This window comes from Taudactylus pleione, unplaced genomic scaffold, assembly GCF_031769625.1.
Source record: "Taudactylus pleione unplaced genomic scaffold, aTauple2 ptg000009l, whole genome shotgun sequence".
NCBI lineage: Eukaryota > Metazoa > Chordata > Amphibia > Anura > Myobatrachidae > Taudactylus > Taudactylus pleione.
Genome location: NW_028284412.1, coordinates 9737145 through 9757896, shown reverse-complemented (window position 1 = coordinate 9757896; position 20752 = coordinate 9737145). Strand labels below are relative to the sequence as shown.

General features: G+C 44.8%; 1 long non-coding RNA gene across 3 annotated transcripts in view; it reads right to left on the bottom strand.

Moving 5' to 3' along the window:
- LOC148542749 (uncharacterized) overlaps window positions 1–20752 on the bottom strand; it is a 76105-nt gene that overhangs the window by 16642 nt on the left and 38711 nt on the right. For 2 of the 3 annotated variants that reach the window (XR_015877454.1, XR_015877425.1), the window contains exon 2: window positions 3676–3819. This is a non-coding gene — a long non-coding RNA (uncharacterized LOC148542749). Of the gene's footprint in view, window positions 1–3675; window positions 3820–6726; window positions 6770–20752 lie in introns of those variants that run through there. The other variant, XR_015877493.1, reaches the window with a different exon arrangement.

The following is a 20752-nucleotide window of genomic DNA, read 5'->3' as shown; positions in this document are numbered from 1 at the left end:
GGTGGCATTGTCAGATATCACAAATCCCCAGGAGTCTAAATGGGGTAAGCCATTGGGCGATGATTTCCCTTAGTTTCTCTAAGAGGTTATCGGCAGTGTGCCTCTTACTGAAACCGGTGATACACAGCCGTACCCTTTCTTGGAACGAGCTGTCATTTCTGAGATGTTGCTACTGGTGACGCTGCTGTTGTTGCTGCATAAGGTGATACATCTAACCAGTGGGCTGTCACAGTCATATAGTCCTTAGTCTGCCCTGTTCCACGTCCGTGGTTAAGTGGACACTGGGAACAACCACATTTTTTAGGACACTGAGGACTCTTTTTCTGATGTCTCTGTACATTCTTGGTATCGCCTGACTAGTGAAGTGGAATCTAGATGGGATTTGTGACCGGGGACACACTACCTCCGTCAATTGTCTAAATCCCACTGCACTGATGGCGGATACCGGATGCATGTCTAACACCAACATAGCAGTCAAGGCCTCAGTTATCCGCTTAGCTTCAGGATGACTGCTGTCGTACTTCATCCTCCTCGCTAAGGACTGTTGGAGGGTCAATTGCTTAGTAAAATAAGTAGTGGTGTTCCTACTTCCAGATGATGAATGACTCCCAGCAGCAGCGGCAGCAGTAGGCGTAGCAATGCAGGATCCTCCCGAGGAATCCCAGATAGGAGAGTCAGTCATGCCAGTGACATGACCCGCAGGACTACTTCCGATCCTGACTGAGGAGGAAATTGACGAGGAGGGAGTTGATGGTGTGGTTTGCAGGTGCTTGGATACAACAGGACAAATGAATTTAGGTGTCCCTGGACTGCTTACGGTCTTAGCCACAGTTTCTGAACTTGACAGTAACTTTTTATGAATGTGCTGCAGGTGACGTATAAGGGAGGATGATCCTAGGTGATTGACGTCCCTACCCCTACTTATTTCACCTTTACATATGGTACATATGGCAAGACAGTTGTTGTCCGGATTTGGATAGAAATATTTCCAGACCAAAGAGGTGAAATGTTTGGTCTTCTGCCCAGGCATGATCGTGATGGGATTTTTCATCCCACGGACAACAACTGTCTCCCCCGGAGCCTGATTTAAACAAACCACCTCACCATCAGAATCCTCCTCATCAACTTCCTCCTCAGTGCCAGTTACACCAATATCCTCATCCTGTTGTACTTCAACAGTGACATCTTCAACAGTGAATATCAGCAAGTGGACTGTGGGTGCTACTTCCAGCACTTGCAGAGGGCGTGCAAATGGTGAAAGGAGCCACCTCTTCCCGTCCAGTGTTGGGAAGGTCAGGCATCGCAACCGTCACCACACTTGGACTGTCCATGGGGTTTTGTGATATCTTCTTAGAATTAGAACGCACAGTTCTTTGCCGTGCTTTTGCCAGATTTACTCATTTCATTTTTCTAGCGGGAGGAGGGCTTCCATTGTCATGTAAAGCTGAACCACTGGTCATGAACATAGGGAAGGATCTTAGCCGTTCCTTGCCACTCCGTGTCGTAAATGGCATATTGGCAAGTTTACGTTTCTCCTCAGACGATTTATTTCTATTTTTTAAGGTCATTTTCCTGAACTTTGTAATTTGGGAGTTTATATGCCCTCTGCTATGACATTGGGCATCAGCCTTGGCAGATGACGTTGATGCCATTTCATCGTCTATGTCATGACTAGTGGCAGCAGCTTCAGCACTAGGAGGAAGTGGTTCTTGTTCTTTCCCTATTTTATTTTTATCGGCCAAATTTTTGTCCTCCATATATGTGATATTTATATACGTGCGGCTAAGGCGCACACAAACACAGGAAAATATATATTTTTTATTTTTTGGAACACTTTGTGGGTTACACCACCCTTCAACAGACGAGCCAGCTGGCCCTTTACTTATGACACAGGCGCACACTTGGCGCAACTTTGTTGATGCACATGCTGCTACAGCGCACAAAAGTCATAAACACAGAAAAAGATATATATATTTTTTGGAGCGCACTTTGAGGGTTACACTACCCTTCAACAGATGAGCCAGCCGGCCCTTTACTTATGACACTGGCGCACGCTTGGCGCTACTTTGTTGATGCATGTGCGGCTACAGCGCACACAAACAGAATTTTTTTTTTCTTTGCACTTGGGGGGAGCACCCTGATGGACAGAGCACCCCCTGGACAACACTACAGCACCCCCTTTAGGACTGCAGCCTTTATGGGACACTGCATAACACAGCCCAGCCAGCCCCTATGGACTTTGGAGTGGGCACAGCCCCTATGGACAACAGATTGCACAACACAGCCCAGCCAGCCCCTATGAACTTTGGAGTGGACACAGCCCCTATGGACAACAGACTGCACAACACAGCCCATCCAGCCCCTATGGACTTTGGAGTGGACACAGGGTCTCATTCAGACCCGTTCGCGAGTGCAGGAAGCTCGCAAGCGGGTCGATGTTCCCCAAATGCGCATGCGCACGACGGAGGCTGCTCCATCGTGCGCATGCGCGAGACCCGGAGTTTTGCTACATAGGGGGCGTGCTGTCGATGGTGAGTGACAGCACGCCCCCTTTGGTGGGCGTGCCAGGGCGTGGCTGCCCAGACGGAGGCGTTCCCATGGGAACGCCTACCGTCTGGGTCCAGCCCCACTGACATCACTAGTGATGTCAGTGGGAGTGATTTTGGCTCTGATAGAGCCAAAATGACTCCAGGGCTTGCGGCAGTGAGACCCTACCGCAGGGTCTCGTCGCAAGCCCGATGGTCGCGATGGTCTTGACCATCGCGACCATCATCATGGACGCTCGCATAAGCTGTGGGTGGTAACCCACAGCTATGCGAGTGTCCAAAAGGCCACTCCAAATTTAACTAGGACGGCCCTGATTCGGAATGAGCGTCCGGCTCTGAATCAGGCCCACAGCCCCTATGGACGACAACAGCAGCACAACTCCCACCCTCCCTCTTCACTGTCCACAGCCGGAGTGAAAAATGGCGCCTACGCGGGGACCATTTATAGAATCTAAAACCCGCAAGAATCCGACAGCGGGATGATGAAGTTTTGGCTCGATTTCAGATCCGAGTCAGGCGGGAAAACTGGAACCTGACTCGGATCCGACTCGGATCGGGGGGGAGGAGGGGGGGGGGGTTCGGATTTCAGAAATTCGAACCCGCTCATCCCTAGTTTATACAACTACATATATATATATATATATATATATATATATATATATATATGTAAAGCTGCAACTGAAAATACTTCCAGTATTTTGCAAAACAAAAGTCATTATGGTATTTATTTATGCTTAAAAAGAAGGCTGGCGACTGAATACAGCTTGAACAGCTGGGAATACAAATATCAACAACACACGGACAGCAAATTTTCTTGTAGGAGACAACATATAGATGCATTTATCCTGTATTAAGGAGAAGGCCCAATACATGTGAACTGGATTAATAACTTGATTGAATTACAATTTAATGCAAATTATTGCAACAAAACTTTATCAAAATGGCAGCGAGTTTGTACTTTTCCTGAGTTATTGCATCAAGGCGCTAGAACTTGAGCTAACTCTTTAAATAATGAATATGCTAACAAATGTAGACATCTATAGTCATCGCCCCACATATGCAAATACATATCACTGTATGCACAGACAAAAATACACATTCTATTCTCTGAGGATCATGTGCTCCTTACCTTTCACTATTAATCAGACCATTTTGCCAGCTTTCTGTCGCTCCACATTAACAGCTATTGCTAAGCATATGAGAGCTACGTTCACCTGACAGTCTGTCTCTCACCAGTGACAGGTACCTTGTTAAGGTGCCAGGTGTCAGATGTCTGTGGGAGGGACAGAAAAAGAGCAGATAAGGGATGATTAGTGTGTTTACCACAGCCTAGTACAATGACTTCTGCAGTGTATATTGTACTTACACATGGGAATAATATGGAAATTTGGTGCATAGTCATTGTTTACCAGTTGCACATATGTAAGAGCTCATGAACATTTATATACTGGTCATCATTAGAGATAAGTTAGCTCATGCTGACAATTTATTTTTGTGTCGTTATGTAATTTAAATCTTATTTTTTTTTTTACCTAAATGTACAGCACAGGGCCTGATTCAGCAAAGAACGCAGAGGCGAATGCAACAGCGATTACGAACGCAGTCTCACTGTGAAAGTATGCGAATCCATTGCAATCACAATGGAATCTCAGCACAATATAAGGACGCCCACTTTACCTTACACACATCCATAATGTTTAGCAGGACTGCGAAAACATCGGTACAATCGAGTACCATCACAGCCTCACGCACACTTGCACAAGCTCTAACCTTACTCAGAAATTGCTAACTTCAGCGCATGCAACTCGAAACATTTGCATGTCAAGACCTGGGCTTTGCTTTCGGTGGTCGGGGGGTATAATTTTTTACACAGTTAGATGGGAAGAGATGACCTAAACCTCAGTGAAATTTTTAACAAATATTTGGACCATTATGGATTTGGATGTTAAATTTGGTACATTTTGCTTTTTCCCAGTTCTACCCTAATGGCACCATGCTACAGAATTGACCATGTTTTGCTAGCTCTATTTCTAGACTATAAATATAGCAGATTTATGAATACAGAATGTAATGGTATACTGCCATAGGTGTGAGCAGGTGACTAATCTATGTCCCGGAAGGGGAGGTGCAGTCCATGACCCGGTGGAGAGGAAGTTGCCGCTGAGACACCCCCTGTGCCAGCTTCTGCGCATGCCTATGCATACTGCCAAATGGGAAAACAAAGGTGGAAATCAAATATTCTGATGACCGGACTTTGATATGGTGGCACACAATTACATCACATGCAACTAATGGGAACAGCAGATAAAACAAAACAACCCCCCCTAAGATAATGTGTTCTGGAGATCTAAGGGGAAGTGGTGGTTATGTTATATTATATAGGTGTGTGCTTAGTTTTTACAAATTAAGCAGAAGAGATGTGCGGGTCCAGATTTCTGAAATACGAACACACCTGAATTTAGGTGTTCCGAGTAGAACCGGGTCAAGGTTTGGAATCATTTTTGTGATCTGGTTCGAACCCGAGTCCAGGTTTGGATCTGTTGCCAGTTTAAAAATGTAAAAATTGAACTTGGTTTTGGATTCGAACATTTTTGCTGTTTTTATTGATTTTTATAAATTTTTAATCGATTTTTATAATTTTTTATCCAAAACCAAAACACTTGAGGGTGGTTTTGCAAAACCAAAACACAAAGATGAATCCAGGTCTAAAACCAAAATACAGGGGTCTGTGCACATTTCTATTAAGAATATACATACAGCAATATGTCCCAACATGCGTTCTCCTGGGGAGTCTGCCATAACTGATGGAAAGTATCACAGCATATTGATACATGTAATATATGCCATTTTACAGCTACAGTACTTGTAGTGGTCTTTTGAACCTAATTGGTTTCAGCATTTCTCATTCTACATTTGGAGACCTTACTAATGAGTGGGACCACAGATGAGCAAGCACAAGATGGTGGATTCTCAATCTTACTACACAGACCCACTCTTGGGGAAATATTTACTAAAGTGCAGATCTTTAGAAGTGGAGATGTTGCTCATAGCAACCAATCAGATTCTAGCTATGATCTTCTAGAAGGTGCTAGATAAATGTTAAGTACAATCTGATTGGTTGCCATGGGCAACAGTACCACTTCTAAAAACCAACACTTTAGTAAATATATTCCTAACTGTATACTTCACAGAGCCAGATAGGGTTATATAAGTGCAGTTATCCACCACCAAGCTCTACTTCCACAAATACAGTGTCATGATTTATTTAATGCATGAATTAACCTATTTATTGAAATAAAATCTTCTAAATTGTTTATATAATAGGAAATGAAACTCTGATAAGCACCAATTTAACCAATAATCCTAGCTATGGAGATACCTATTGGTCTGTTTTATCATCTGAAAATCCATCTGTAATTTCAATAACAGACCTAATTTTACAGGGATTAATTTTATTGTTAGCAATATTATTACATTTTAATTGCACCATTATATATATATATTTCCTTAAATATTTAAATATTAAACATATTCTGTTATTGATTTATACTACCCATGAAATGCAACTCTTTCTATCGTCGTTATAGTGTAGACATAAATATTATACTTTTAATCTGTATGACAGTGGTTCTCAGACTGTATGCCGTGGCACCCTGGGGTGCTTCTGGACACTTGTAGGGGTGCCTCAGGTTGGTGGTCCAGCACCAAATCAAATTATTTATGCTTAATGCAATGTGAATATGTGGACAAACAGAAGCGCAAACCTGTCCACCACCACATAACTGACACTAAGGATGACAGGTGAACACAATTTACTTCACTTTACTACTTCACTACATTTTTTTCTGAATCAATAACAAACTTAAACTTAGGGGTGCCGTGAAAACAATGCTGTTACTCGAGGGTACTGTCTGGGAACCACTGCTGTATGATCATTAATCTGTATTACAGCCCTTGTAAAATACTTTGTTGCAGAATCTGTAACTAATTGACATGTTATCACATTCCATTACACACTTTAACCACCAATCCACCTGTCATCCACAGAACACATTGGGGCATATCCCCTCGCACCCAATTTTGGATTACCGCGGGTATGCGCGCTCCCGATACCCGCAGTATCTTCAGCTCTGAAAACCCTTCGCCGCGTAAACAATAAAAAAAAAAATTCTGCACTTACCTGCCCTGAGGGGTCTTGGGGGGTCTCCTCGGCTCCTGGTGGCCTCCCCGGTGAATGCAGAAGACAGCGCTGCAGAAGGTAAGTAATATAGGACTAATTAAGCTAAATGGAAACTTCCAAATGCTTAATTAGTCCTCAGGGAGGGGGGGGGGGGGGGATGCTGCCAGGGTCCCAGAGCAAGTCCCAGTGATTTTTCCTAAAAATAACGATTTTAGAAATCATCACACTTGCTCTGGTTCCGCGAGGAAAAAAACCTGCCGACACTCAAAAAAGAAAAAAACCTGCACCCGCACCTGTAGGAAAAACCTTGCAGGTGTGGGTTTTTTTTGCTATTCTTGCACCCAATTGACTATGGGCCTGATTCAGAGCCGCTCGTAAGTGGCCGCTCGTTCGCTCCGAGCGATGTTTGCCCAACTGCGCATGCGTACGGATCGTTATACGCATGCGCGAACCAGTCAGTGCGGTCAAAATTCATGTGCTCGCAAAATAGCGAATGCCTGATAATTTGAGTGACAGGAGGAGGCGTATGTGGGTGGTAACGGGGGAAGGTGCTTGAAAACGGGGAGTGGAGATCCGAACGCAGGCGTGCTTAAAGGTCAAAACGGGCGTTTTATGGGTGTGCATAATTAAAACAGCAGCGTCATTGACCACGTCACTGGGTTATTTTATAGCCAGAACTGCTCGCAAGATTGTGGTAGCAAAAACCAACCCCAAGAATAGCGAGCAGCTCATACCCTGGTCGATGTGCTCGATTAATCTAATAAATAGCGGACATGACGTAGGATGCGAGCGGCCAGGGGGCGTATTTTTTAAAAAAAGGACCGCAAGTTTTGTTCGCTCGTTCAGACCTAGAGGCGTGAACAGACCGGAAGGAGCGAACGGTTGATTTGAATAGCCACCCCTATTTTCTGGACGAGCGAGCGCTAATTGCGTCCAGCTCTGAATCAGGCCCTATGCCCCGTTATCTAGGGATTTCTTTTACCATTCCCATGTCAATCTTTTTGTGTAGAAATTTGCATGCGGCTCACATTCCTGTAGCACTGAAACCCCCATCCCTAAGGGCAGTACCAAGATGCCTCTCCCATTTAGTATGTGCATAAAGATGCTCCAATATTGTCTTTTCCAATATTACGTGTCTACAAATACCAGCGGTCAGAGGTAAATGAAATGTATCTTTTAAAATGTTAACGATTTGCATGTGCTACAAAAATCAACAAATTGTGTCATCTGTCTTCTTGTTGCAAACATCACACAAATCCAAATCTATAGTCTCAATGGGGCCTATTCATCAACACTAAAATAAAATGTTTAAGGACATTTTCCTTAATTAACGTTATTTTGGTATTCATGAAGAGACTTAACACAGGAGATATCACTGGTATCTCCTGGTTAAGTCCCCCTGCGTTAATTTCCACACTCCCCATACATTAGTATGGGGATGTGGAAATTATGGTATTCATCAAATTCCGAAAATTATATATTTTCGGAATTTGATGGAGTTACTATCCGCCACTGTGAGGTGGCGAATAGCAGGTAAAACTTACCTGTGTCAGCGTGGGCAGGTCCCCCGGCATCTTCCTCTGTCGCTCTGGTCCCTTCTCTGGCTCCAGTGGCTGCTCTGACATGTGTTCTCCCAGCAGAACACAATAAAGTTTAGAAGAAAAAAAATATCATTTTATTTTCTAAACTGTACAGTGTGCTGCTGGGAGACCACGTGTCAGCACAACCGCGGGGCCGGGGGGAGTTGATTTCAGGAAAATGAACCGCACACACAGTGATTATTACTATACCAATTTGCATAATGAAGTGGATGCACTCAAATTCACCTACTGTAAGCAATTCTGCAACTTATGTAGAGTACACATTAGACGCACGGCACGACATCGTTCACGACGGACCCGGCGAGGTGTACACAGGGCCAGCTCTAGGGGTATTTGACCAGTGCGGTCGAACAGGGGCACCACCCATAGAGGCTGTGCCCCTCCTCAAACATCCACGGTGGTGCTGGACCCCGTAGTCTGAGTGGATGCAGCGCGCATGCGCGCGGCATCCATTCAGAGACGGGAGAGGGCTGGGGGGAAGCCCAGCTAGTGAGGATCCCCCTAGCCTGATGTTATTTGGAGGCGTGCCATGCGGGCATGCCTCCAAATAATGTCACAAAGGGGGCATGGCCTGTGGTAATTAGGTCATGCCCCCATGTTGGGGTGCATTGTAAAGAGCCGGCACAGGGTGCTCTGACCCCTGGAGTCGGCCCTCGGTGCACATACATACTTGCTGATGCCGGCAGCAGCAGAGCAACGAAGGGGGGGAAGCGGAGACCATGCTGCATTCGGCAGAATGGCATCACTTGAAGAGGATCAGCTCAGACATGCTGAAAAAAGTTAATGCTGGCTATTATAGAAAGGTGTCAGAACACACAGTGCATCGCAGCTTGCTGTGTATGGGGACTGCGTAGCCACAGACCGGTCATAGTGCCCATGCTGACCTCTGTCCACTGCTGAAAACACCTACAATGGGCATGTGAGTGTCAGAACTGGACCATGGAGCAATGGAAGAAGGTGGCCTGGTCTGATGGAACACGTTTTCTTTTACATCAAGTGGATGGCTTGATGAATGTGCACTGTTTACCTGGCCACCAAATTCCCCAGATCACAATCCAATTGAGCATCTGTGGGATGTGCTGGAAAAACAAGTCAGAGCCAGAGAGGCCCCACCCTGGCAACTTACAGGGCTTAAAGGATCTGCTGCTAAAGTCTTGGTGCCAGATACCACTGGACACCTTCCGAGGTCTTCTGGAGTCCATGCATCGATGGGTCAGTGCTGATTTGGTGACGCGAGGGAACCTACACAATATTAGGCAGGTGGTTTTAATGTAGGGTTGCTATATTTAAAAAATGAAAACCGGAACACATTTGCGGGTAACCCACCGGCGCAATCAACCCATAATGCACTCTATTACATAAACCCCATAGTATGTGAATTATATTACTGTGAAGGCAAAGTACAGACTGTACATAGATTTTGTTTTTGGATATTTAAGGCACATTTAAAGTTCACAATTTTAAAAAATTTGTCTATTGAACAAGTTAGGAAATATTTTTAAAACTCACATTATGATGTAGCTGATGATGTTCCTTCATGTTCATTTTGGTTTTGAGAGTAGGTGATTCATTATCTGCTTTGATAGGTGTAAACTACCTGCTCAAATTCCTGGAAGTTAAAGAAGTCTTCAACGCTAGTTTGGGCATAACTACTGTAGGTATTTTAAGGCTCCATAGCAAAAGTTTGTGAGGACCGCTATGTACCACCCAATGGTGGAAAATGTATATCACATGCAACTTTGATAAGGAAGATGGGCCCCCTTCAGCTCTGGGCCCCATAGCAGCTGCACCCCTTCCACCTACGGTAGTTACCTCCATGACCGTAATGTCAGACCTCCCACCATGGCCAATTGAAAAGACATCACTGCACATTGAGTTTTATTATCATTCTCTTTAAATTCCTTAATAAAAGGAAAGTCATTACGCAATTTATTCGTTAACTGCCATTTTCGCTTTGATGGTGGCATTGTTAATAATTATAAATATGAGCTTCAATGCAAAATAGTATTTAATAAAAATTTGGGAGGCGTTCTTTTGAGTCAAAAGACCCAGACCAAGTTAAAATATAAAATAAAATAAATTTTTTTATCCCTTATATCGCAGGGTAATAATGTATATTATATTTACTATATGGAGTCTTTGCAGGAAGCAAAAACAGACTATATAATGCAGTAGTGTTTCCCAAACTCATTCCTCACGGAGCACTAACAGTGCATGGCGCCTGCTCCCTCTTTTCAGGGGGATGCGATCGGAATCCTGGCGGTCGAGATGCTGATGCTTACATTACTGGCGCCAGAATACCGACGCCGGTCAGAATCCCAGCACCAGCATAACGACCGCCGGGATGCCAAAGGCAAGTAGCGGGGTTGGGGTGAGGGTTAGGTACTAGGGGGAGGGTTAGGCACTAAGGGGAGGGTTAAGTTTAGGGTACAGGGAGGGGGAGGTTAGGCTCAGGCACTAGGGGGCAGGGACATCTTTAGAGAGGAGGGGGCCCATGTGCATCCCCCATCGCGGGCCCCCTCCTCTCACCCCAGTGGCCGGCCACTGCAGAATCAGTAGACTGTGGGCACTAGAGTGTGTCCAGAGTCTACTGCGCATTGGCCGCCATTTTCATTGTGATTTCTTCATAGCGCATGCACAAAATGCTGGAAAATAGGCACCAACGAGGGAGGGTTAGGGTAGGGAGAAAGGGAGGGTTATCATACCGACCTCTTCCCAGGAACATCTTAGCAGATCTGGTCAGATGAGCCAAGGAGTTCCATAGGTAGGGAGCTGGGCGGGCAAAGTCTAGAAGATGGAGTGAAAGATGGTTAACAGAGGGGATAGGACAGTGCTGAAAAAGCCAAGAGGAATGAAGTATGTTGTAGAGAATAAGGTGGTATAGAGGGTTAGAAGCGGTGGAGGGATCAAGGAGTATAAGCAGGGAGAAGCAGAAGCAAAGGGAGCAGAGAATAAGTGTGGTAACTGGAGAGACGAGAAATAGGACCATCTTCTTTTTGCGTAGGAAGTATCACAACAGAATGGGTCCAATATAAAAGGAAATAAAAGGAAATGTCCTTCCTATTGATTTACAATCATACTCTTGTCATTTATTCTACATAACACACATTATAATACATATATAATACATACAGACACTCCCCGAAAATCTTTAGTCACAATCAACTTAAATACAAATAATTCTTCATAACACAATGGGAACGGGTGTAGTAGGTATTACCGCTGGCCACATGGCCGGCGGTTCAAATCCCGACAGCGGAAGCCCGGCAGGGGTGAAGTTCCCGATCGCTAATAAGGGAAGTATAACTAGGGGTGTGCACCGGCCACTTTTCGTGTTTTGGTTTTGGATCTGGATCTTTCTTCGTGTTTTGGATCTGGATTGGTTTTGCCAAAACCACCCTTCTGTGTTTTGGGTTCTGGATCTGTATTTTTTTAAAAAAAGCATAAAAACAGCTAAAATCACAGAATTTGTGGGTTTTTCTGCTCCTATGCTATTATTAACCTCAATAACCTTAATTTCCACTTATTTCCAGTCTATTCTGAACATCTCACACCTCACAATAGTGTTTTTATGTCCAAAAGGTTGCACTGAGGTAGCTGGATGACTATGCTAAGCGACACGAATGGGTAGCACAAACACGTGGCCCATCTAGGAGTGACACTGCAGTGGCAGACAGGATGGCAGTTTGAAAAACTAGGCCCCAAACAGTACATAAAGCAAAGAAAAAAAAGAGGTGCAAGATGGAATTGTCCTTGGGCCCTCCACCCACCCTTATGTTGTATAAACAGGACATGCACACTTTAACAAACCAATCATTTCAGCGCCAGGGTCTGCCACACGACTGTGGCTGAAATGATTGGTTTGTTTGGGCCCCCACAAAACAAGCTGACAATTAATCTGTCCCTGCACAAACTGGCTCTACGGAGGCAAGATGTCGTCCTAATCCTCCTCATCCACCGATTCCTCACCCTCTTCAGTGTTGTGTACATCCTCATCCTCACAGAGTATTAATTCGTCCCCACTGGAATCCACCACCACAGGTCCCTCTGTACGTTCTGGAGGCTGGTCTCCCTGGAAGAGTTGATAATTCATTTTTATGAACATCAGCTTCTCCACATTTTGTGGAAGCAACCTCCTACGCCTTTCGCTGACAAGGTTCCCGGCTGCACTAAACATTCTTTCGGAGTACACACTGGAGGGGGGGCAACTCAGGTAAAATAGGGCCAATTTGTACAGGGGCCTCCAAATTGCCTCTTTTTCCTGCCAGTGCAGGTACGGACTGTCAGACATGCCTACTTGGATGCTGTCACCGATGTAATCCTCCACCGTTCTGTCAATGGTGACAGTATCATATGCAGTGACAGTAGACTTGTCAGAAATTGTTGGCACGTCCTTCAGTCCGGACCAGATGTCCAAACCAGCCCTTGACTTATGACACAGGCGCATGCTTGGCGCTGCTGCTGTGTTGATGCACGTGCGGCTACTGCGCATACATTTCGCACACAAACACAGAAAAAAAAGGAATTGTTTATTTTTTGTGGAGTGCACTTTGGGGGTTACACCACCCTTTAACAGACTTATGGGACACTGGCGCACGCTTGGCGCTGCTCTTTTGTTGATGCACGTACAGTGCACACAATTCACAAACACAGAAGAAAATGTTTTATTTTTGTTGGAGTGCCCTTTGGGGGCTACACCACCCTTTAACAGACAGATGCACGCTTGTTGCTGCTGCTTTGAGGATGCAGGTGCTGTTACAGCCCACACAATTCACAAAGACAGAAAAAAAAGAATTTTTTATTTTTTGTGGAGCGCACTTTGGGGGTTACACCACCCTTTAACAGACAGACACACGGTTGGCGCTGCTGCTTTGAGGATGCAGGTGCGGCTACAGCCCACACAATTCACAAAGACAGAAAAAAAAGAATTTAAAATTTTTTTTGGAGTGCACTTTGGGGGTTACAGCACCCTTTAATGGACAAGCCAGCCGGCCCTTTACTTATGACACAGGCGCACGCTTGGTGCTGCTCCTTTGTTGATGCACGTGCAGCCACAGTGCACACAATTCACAAACACAGAAAATATTTCCTCCACCATTCTGTCAGTGGTGACAGTATCATATGCAGTGACAGTAGACATGTCAGAAATTGTGGGCACGCCCTTCAGTCCGGACCAGATGTCCAAACCAGCCCTTGACTTATGACACAGGCGCACGCTTGGCGCTGCTGCTGTGTTGATGCACGTACGGCTACTGCGCATACATTTCGCACGCAAACACAGAAAAAAAAAGAATTGTTTATTTTTTGTGGAATGCACTTTGGGGGTTACACCACCCTTTAACAGACTTATGGGACACAGGCGCATGCTTGGCACTGCTCCTTTGTTGATGCATGTGCAGCTACAGTGCACACAATTCACAAACACAGAAAATATTTTTTTAATTTTGTTTGGAGTGCACTTTGGGGGTTACACCACCCTTTAACAGACGAGCCAGCCGGCCCTTTACTTATGACACAAGCGCAGACTTGGCGCTACTTTGTTGATGCACGTGCCGCCACAATGCACACAATTCACAAACACAGAAAATCATTTTTTATTTTGTTTGGAGTGCACTTTGGGGGTTACACCACCCTTTAACAGACTTATGGGACACAGGCGCATGCTTGGCACTGCTCCTTTGTTGATGCACGTGCAGCCACAGTGCACACAATTCACAAACACAGAAAATATTTTTTTATTTTGTTTGGAGTGCACTTTGGGGGTTACACCACCCTTTAACAGATGAGCCAGCCGGCCCTTTAATATGACACAGGAGCACGCTTGGCAGCACTTTGTTAATGCACGTGCGGCTACTGCGCACACAATTCACAAACACAGAAAACATAAATAATTTTTTTTTGGAGTGCACTTTGGGGGAGCACCCCTGATGCACAGATCACCCCCTGGACAACACTACAGAACCCCTCTAGAACTACAGCCTTTATGGGACACTGCACAACACAGTCCAGCCAGCCCCTATACACTTTGGAGTGGACACAGCTCCTATGGACAACTGACTGCACAACACAGCCCAGCCAGCCCCTATGACAGCAGCACAACACAGCCCAGCCAGCCCCTATGGACAACAGCAGCACAACACAGCCCAGTCAGCCCCTATGGACAGAGTGGTCACAGACCCTAAGGACAACACAGCCCAGCCAGCCCTAGCTCCCACCCTCCCTCTTCACTGTCCACAGCCGGAGTGAGAAATGGCGCCAACGCGGGGACCTTTTATAGAATCCAAAACCCGCGAGATCCGGAAGGTGGGATGATGACGTTTTGCCTCGATTTCAGATCCGAGTCAGGTGGGGAAAGTCGAGGCTGACTTGGATACGACTCGGATCGGGGGGGCTCGGATTTCAGAAATCCGAACCCGCTCATCCTTAAGAATAACTAACCCTATTTTCCCCCCTAACTCTCCCTTAGGGGTGCCTAATCCTAACTGGCCCCCCGGGGATGTCTAACCCTAACCCCCCTTCCCCTAGCCTAAACCTAATCCTCTGGGTGGGTGCCTAACCCTAAGTCCCCAGGGAGCCCTGACACCTAACCCTCCCCCCCACGGTTGTCTGCACCCGGGTTACCTTCGTTCGGTATGCAGGGCATCGGGATCCCGGTGTAGGACTAATGACAGGGGTCAAGTATTCGACACCTGTCATTAATTCCTTGCTGGGATTTGCAGTCGGGAAGCCGGCGGTAGGCATTTAGACTGTCGGCCTCCTGTCTACATCCCGTGGGAACCACTAGGTTATTAAAGTGCACTTTAGTAACCTAGTGCTTCCCTCCATTGAAGTCAATGGTGGGAACCACTCATTGGCTGAGAGAGATGGAAGCTCATCTCTCTCAGCCAATGAATGTTCAGCCAATTAATTTCTATGGGAAATGCAGTGGCTGAGCCGTCATTCGTGAAGTACATTCTTTAGAAGACAGTAATGTCTGTGGGGTTCACTTTTTTGGTTGTTTTAAGAAGACGAAGGATGCCTACATGGACAGAAGAGGACCGGAACCAAGGGGTAGGTGAGTATGGAATTTTTTTTTCAGGTCCTGATCACAGGATTCTACTAAAAAAATGGACAGACTGGCTGTAAGGACAAGGTAAATATGTAGTGTGAGTGCAGGTGCGTGTGAGTGAATGAGTGAGTGCATGTGAAATAAAATAAACCTTCAATGTCTGTGTCCTGTGGTTTTCTAATATTTCTTCTGCAGGTGAACTAGAGGTACCAGTGGGCCCTTAATGCCCCTCATGCTTGTACTTGTGGTTTTCGAAGTACCAGCATGCGGGGGAGGCTTCCTGGGACCTGTAGTTCTCCTGTAAAAGACAATATTATGTATTCTATTTTTTTCACAAAATCAACCCTGCACTCCCCACCCATTGGTGCCAGGGATAGCCCTGGGCCAAACCAAACCAGCCAAAGCCTGGGGTGCCATGAAGAGGGGGAACCCCTTTATTGGGGGGGTCCACCTCCACAGACATCACCAGCCTGGGGTGACTAGCGTGCAGTGATAATGCTTTGCCCTGGTGACCCCATGAAGCAGGTCCCATGGCTGTGGTATTACATGCTTGAAGACCTTTACGTCTTTTTCTGCTGTATTTTCACAAATAGGACTGGCTCAGATAAGCCCAGAACTGGTTGTGCATTTAAGGGGGGACCCCGTTTAATTTTTTTTATTATCATTTTTACACCTTTATGGTTGTTTTATTTTTTTTTCACGCAGGATCTCACTGATCTGTGCATGTCTCTGTGTAACTCGCACCTTGTAATGTAAGTCACATTACAAGGTGTGAGTTCACCCACAGTTTTAAATTGCATGCACTCGCATGCGTGTCAGAATGAGACCCTAAAACTCACACCCTATTACATTTGGTCTGATAACTAGAGATCAGTCTTTCACTTTGCTGTGGAGGAATTTTTACACACTCTTCAATTTAGTTAATTGAGAAGTGTGATAGAAGCACTGATAAAGTGGTCAATGGCAGGTACATTTGTCCTAGGTTTTTGGATTATGTGTTCTAAAAACCCCCAGGAGAAGTCTGTTTTGTAAGCAGACCAGAGTATCGGCTTTTGGAAAAGCCGATTTGGTTCCTGGGGGTGTGGATGTGAGGAGAGGGAGGGCTCCATTCAGAGGCCAATCCAGGTTTTGGGCCTTTCAGCCTGGTAGCAGGCTCATTAGGGCTTACAGCTGGAACTGGCTGATATAAGCTGTGTTCAGTTGTAGCTGAGTGTCTCACACCTGGGGAAGTAGGCCTGCAGGCTAGCATGTCCAAAGACACTGTTATGACAACTTTGTAAGTATTGTGCACGTGCTGTTGTTGACAATGTGGGCAGTAGGCCCTACCGTCCTTTTGGTGAGGGTACCTACTGTTTATTTATTGCCCAGACGGGCTAGGATTTTGGTTTATGATTTGTTATATTAATTTGGCACAATAAAGACTGGTGCCGACCAGTTTGTACGAGAATCCCAGACTTGTGTCCTGTTTCTACGGCTGCTGTGTGTGTAAAGAGGGAATCCATCTACTCCAGGAGAGGGACCCCTATCCCGACTGTGTCACAGAAGCATAAAATGCAGAATGCTAGCACAGTATGGCTATTGTTCCAAATATAGTAAGCAAAAATGTACTGTATGTAAATATTAGCATGAATCAAAGAAGCACTCAGGGAATTAGTGCAAAGCTTTGCATACAGTAGAAAGATGGAAGAATTTATTGGAAAGCAATTTTAGAGAAATACTTTTGCGTAAAATAGCTATTTTGGAACAAATGTGTATTTCCTCTTTTACAGCTTATATATCCTTGCACTTGACAGATAAAAGCTAATTGCTGATTGACCGATGTGATGCAAATCCGTGTAACCAACCGGGGTTACTTGTTTCATTGCCCCTATCCTTCACATCTAGCATCTACCCCCAAAAATGATTTCCCTGCAGCGGCCCATCCATTTCATAGCCCTGCCCTGGTAAAAGAAAAAGACCGAAGTCATTGATTATTTCTGTAACTTACAGACTTTATGCTCCTACAACAGCTTCTAGTTTAATTTGTCAGTTTCTGTCTTTGCTATTACTTGTTGCCTTTTCCTCTAAAACATCTACACTCAGACATCATGAAACGAAAGGCTGCTCAAACACATGCCTAGGTAACTAGCTACGGTCATTATGCCCCTTTCTTTTGGAAAGGAATATTCTCCCGCAGAGCCTCGCTCAGACGTCTCCAGACTTTCCCAACATTCAAAAATGTTTAATATTAATAATTGTATAAAAGATCTCTATAAATGTTATATTAGTGCGTTTTCTAATGCAACTAATTCATCACAGTAAGACGCCATTATACCTGAAAAAAGTGCTAATGCTTTGTGTACTGTTAGAAGAAATATTGGCCACATCTAAGGGCACATTGCAAACAAAAGCATAAAAAATACAGCAATTTATTTCTTTTTTTCTTTACAATTATGACTGTCTGACCTGAAAGAGAAGTAAAAAAACGTATTTAATTCATGTCCGCCAGCTGTAAATGTCCCTTTCCTTCCCCTCTTTCTGTGCAATGTATAAAGCACTTATAATTATTCAGTATCCCATTGATTCAAAAATTGCATGTTTCAATTTTTTTGACATTGTGCAGAAACAAACCAAGTGAAAAGCAGTAGATGGCCTTAGAGTGGACCTGCCATGCCGTTTTGAAATATTGAACATCAATACTGTCTGCTAAAAACTCTAATTGCAATAGAAAGTTATTCATACACATACTATCTATGATTAAATAAAGCTATAAATCTGTAACCTTCCCTCTTCTTTCTGCAATAATGCTACAATCGTTATTTTATCCGTTGAAGTTGGCTGACAATCCTTGGTACTAATCTCACATGGTCATTCAGAGCCAATCAGAAGTTAGGCTTATATTGCAAGAAGACGGAAAGCGTTAATTGTTATAGTAAGATAATTGTTCTATCTATCTGTCTCATGTAGTGGCATCACAAGGGGGGTGCGGGCCGCACCCGGGTGTCACCTGCCGAGGGGTGACACCAAGATGCCGTCCTCCCCTCAGTGAAAGGAGCCGGGTGCTGCACTGTATCATTAAGTGCAGCACTCTGCTCCTGTCACAGTGAGGGAACCTGCACTGCCCGCACCTCCAGCACCCCCCACCACTCTCCATAATCTATACCGGCAGGGAACCGGGTTTGGGCCACAAGGCCATGCCCCTTACCACGCCCCCTTACCTTAGGCCACACCTCCTTTACGGGGGGCGCGCGGCTTCGCCGCACACAAGGCATCCCTCCCCACACCAGGTGTCACCACGGGGAGGGGCGCCACTGCTCTCATGTCTATCTATCTATTTGTCTGTCTCTCTATCTATACATCCTGTTGTACTCATCTCTGTCTGTTTCTCTCTCCCAGTTTCCTCTTCTCTCTCTTCAGCACTCCTCCTTTCTCTCCCCCTTTTACTCCATCTCTCTCTCCTCCCTTTTCTGTTTTTTACTCTTTCTCCATCTGACACTCTTCTCCCTCTCCCCTTTATCTCATAAGCTGGGTACACACACCATATGATGGTGTGACCCAGCAACTGTGCAATGCAATGTGACGATACATCGTGCGCGCCGTACACACTGCACGATCTGGCGAACAACAGCGAGATGTATCTTTACATGCTGAATGTAACTACACTGCATCGTCCTATCTGACACACAGGACAGCAGATGGGACGGTGCAATGAACAATGCGGGAACAATGGATTGGCCGTACAAACTATACTATATGTACGATATGTTATTCCAATAGTGTATACTCTGCTTTATTCTAGAGATGAGTGGGTCCGGTTCTCAGAGAACAAGACCCACCCGAACTTGCAGATACGAGGCGAGATCCGAGTTCGGCTCGGGTTTTCCCATCTGACTCAGATCTCAAAGAGAGGCAAAATTTCATCATCCTGCTGTGTCGGATTCTCGCGGGTTTTAGATTCTATAAAAGTCCTTCCCCCACTAAGATCGGTGCCATTTGCTTGCTGAGTCCTGGGATGTCAAGGCTGTGCTTCTTCCAAGAGGGGCTGCTGTGTCCATCCAAGGGCTGCTGTGTCCATCCAGGGGTTGCTGTGTCCATCAAGGGCAGGGGCTTCTGTGTCTTCGTAAAAAATATTGACATTGTTAGTGGAAACGCAGTGTATTTGTAAAAAATATTGTTACACTGTTAGTGGAAACGCCATGTATTCGTAAATAATATTGTCACACTAAGTGGAAAACGCAGTGAATTCGTAAAAAATATTGTCACACTGTTAGTTGAAAATGCAGTGTATTCGTAAAAAATATTGTTACACTAAGTGGAAAACGCAGTGTATTCGTAAAAATTATTGTGACACTGTTAGTTGAAAACGCAGTGTATTCATAAAAAATATTGTGACACTAAGTGGAAAACGCAGTGTATTCGTAAAAAATATTGTGACACTAAGTGGAAACTTCACAATTTTACAATTTAATAACACAAAGTTAGCCATAAAAAAATGCAACTTTTCACTTCTTTCCTCAATAATGAATAAATGATTAGTCTATATGCCGACTACAAGACCACAGCAAAGTGCTAAATAACATGCATAATATATTAAACATAATGACATCACAAATGCCTCAGCTGAGATTCACATAAACATATTTTCAAAAGGTGAAAATAGAGGATATGGTTTAAAAAATGGAATAAAACAGCTAAAACTGCGTTCTCTGATTATAGTGTCCCTACTCCCCTACCCATGGACCCACTACCTGAATTTAAGCAAGTCAGAGTGGCAACTGCATGCAACTGTATTCCAGAGTGCAGCTGCTCCTCCTGTAGCCCAGGTCAGAAGATGTGTAGGGGGTGTGGCGATATGGACTAAAATGGAGCTCACATCCACTAAAGTGGACAATGAATCCCCAATCTAACAGGGAGCGCAGCTGTAATTTATACACAACACAGGATGGGATGACGATATAGGCTTGGTACTGGTATAATCTGGGGCGATGGTATAGGCTGGAGTAACAATATAAACTGGGGTTATATGCTGGGGTGACACCTGGGCATAAGACCAGGAAAGCCACATCTTGGGTGTGGAATTATTTTAACCCAAATCCTGACAACAGTTGTGAAGGCATCTGTACCATTTGTAAAGCCAAAATTAGTAGAGAATCGAGATAGGGACCTTAACCATCTAGGAAACTCCACCCTGTTATTTCATCTGCAGCACATCCATCAGATGTCATCATCGTCATCATCATCCCCATCAGTGTGTACATCCTCTTCTTCACACAATATTAATTAGTCCCCGCTGGAATCCACCATTACAGGCGCCTCTATTTTTTTTTACATAATTGCTGATAAAGGTCTTCCTCGTGGAATTAGTCATTCATTTTGATGAACATCATCTTTTCCACAT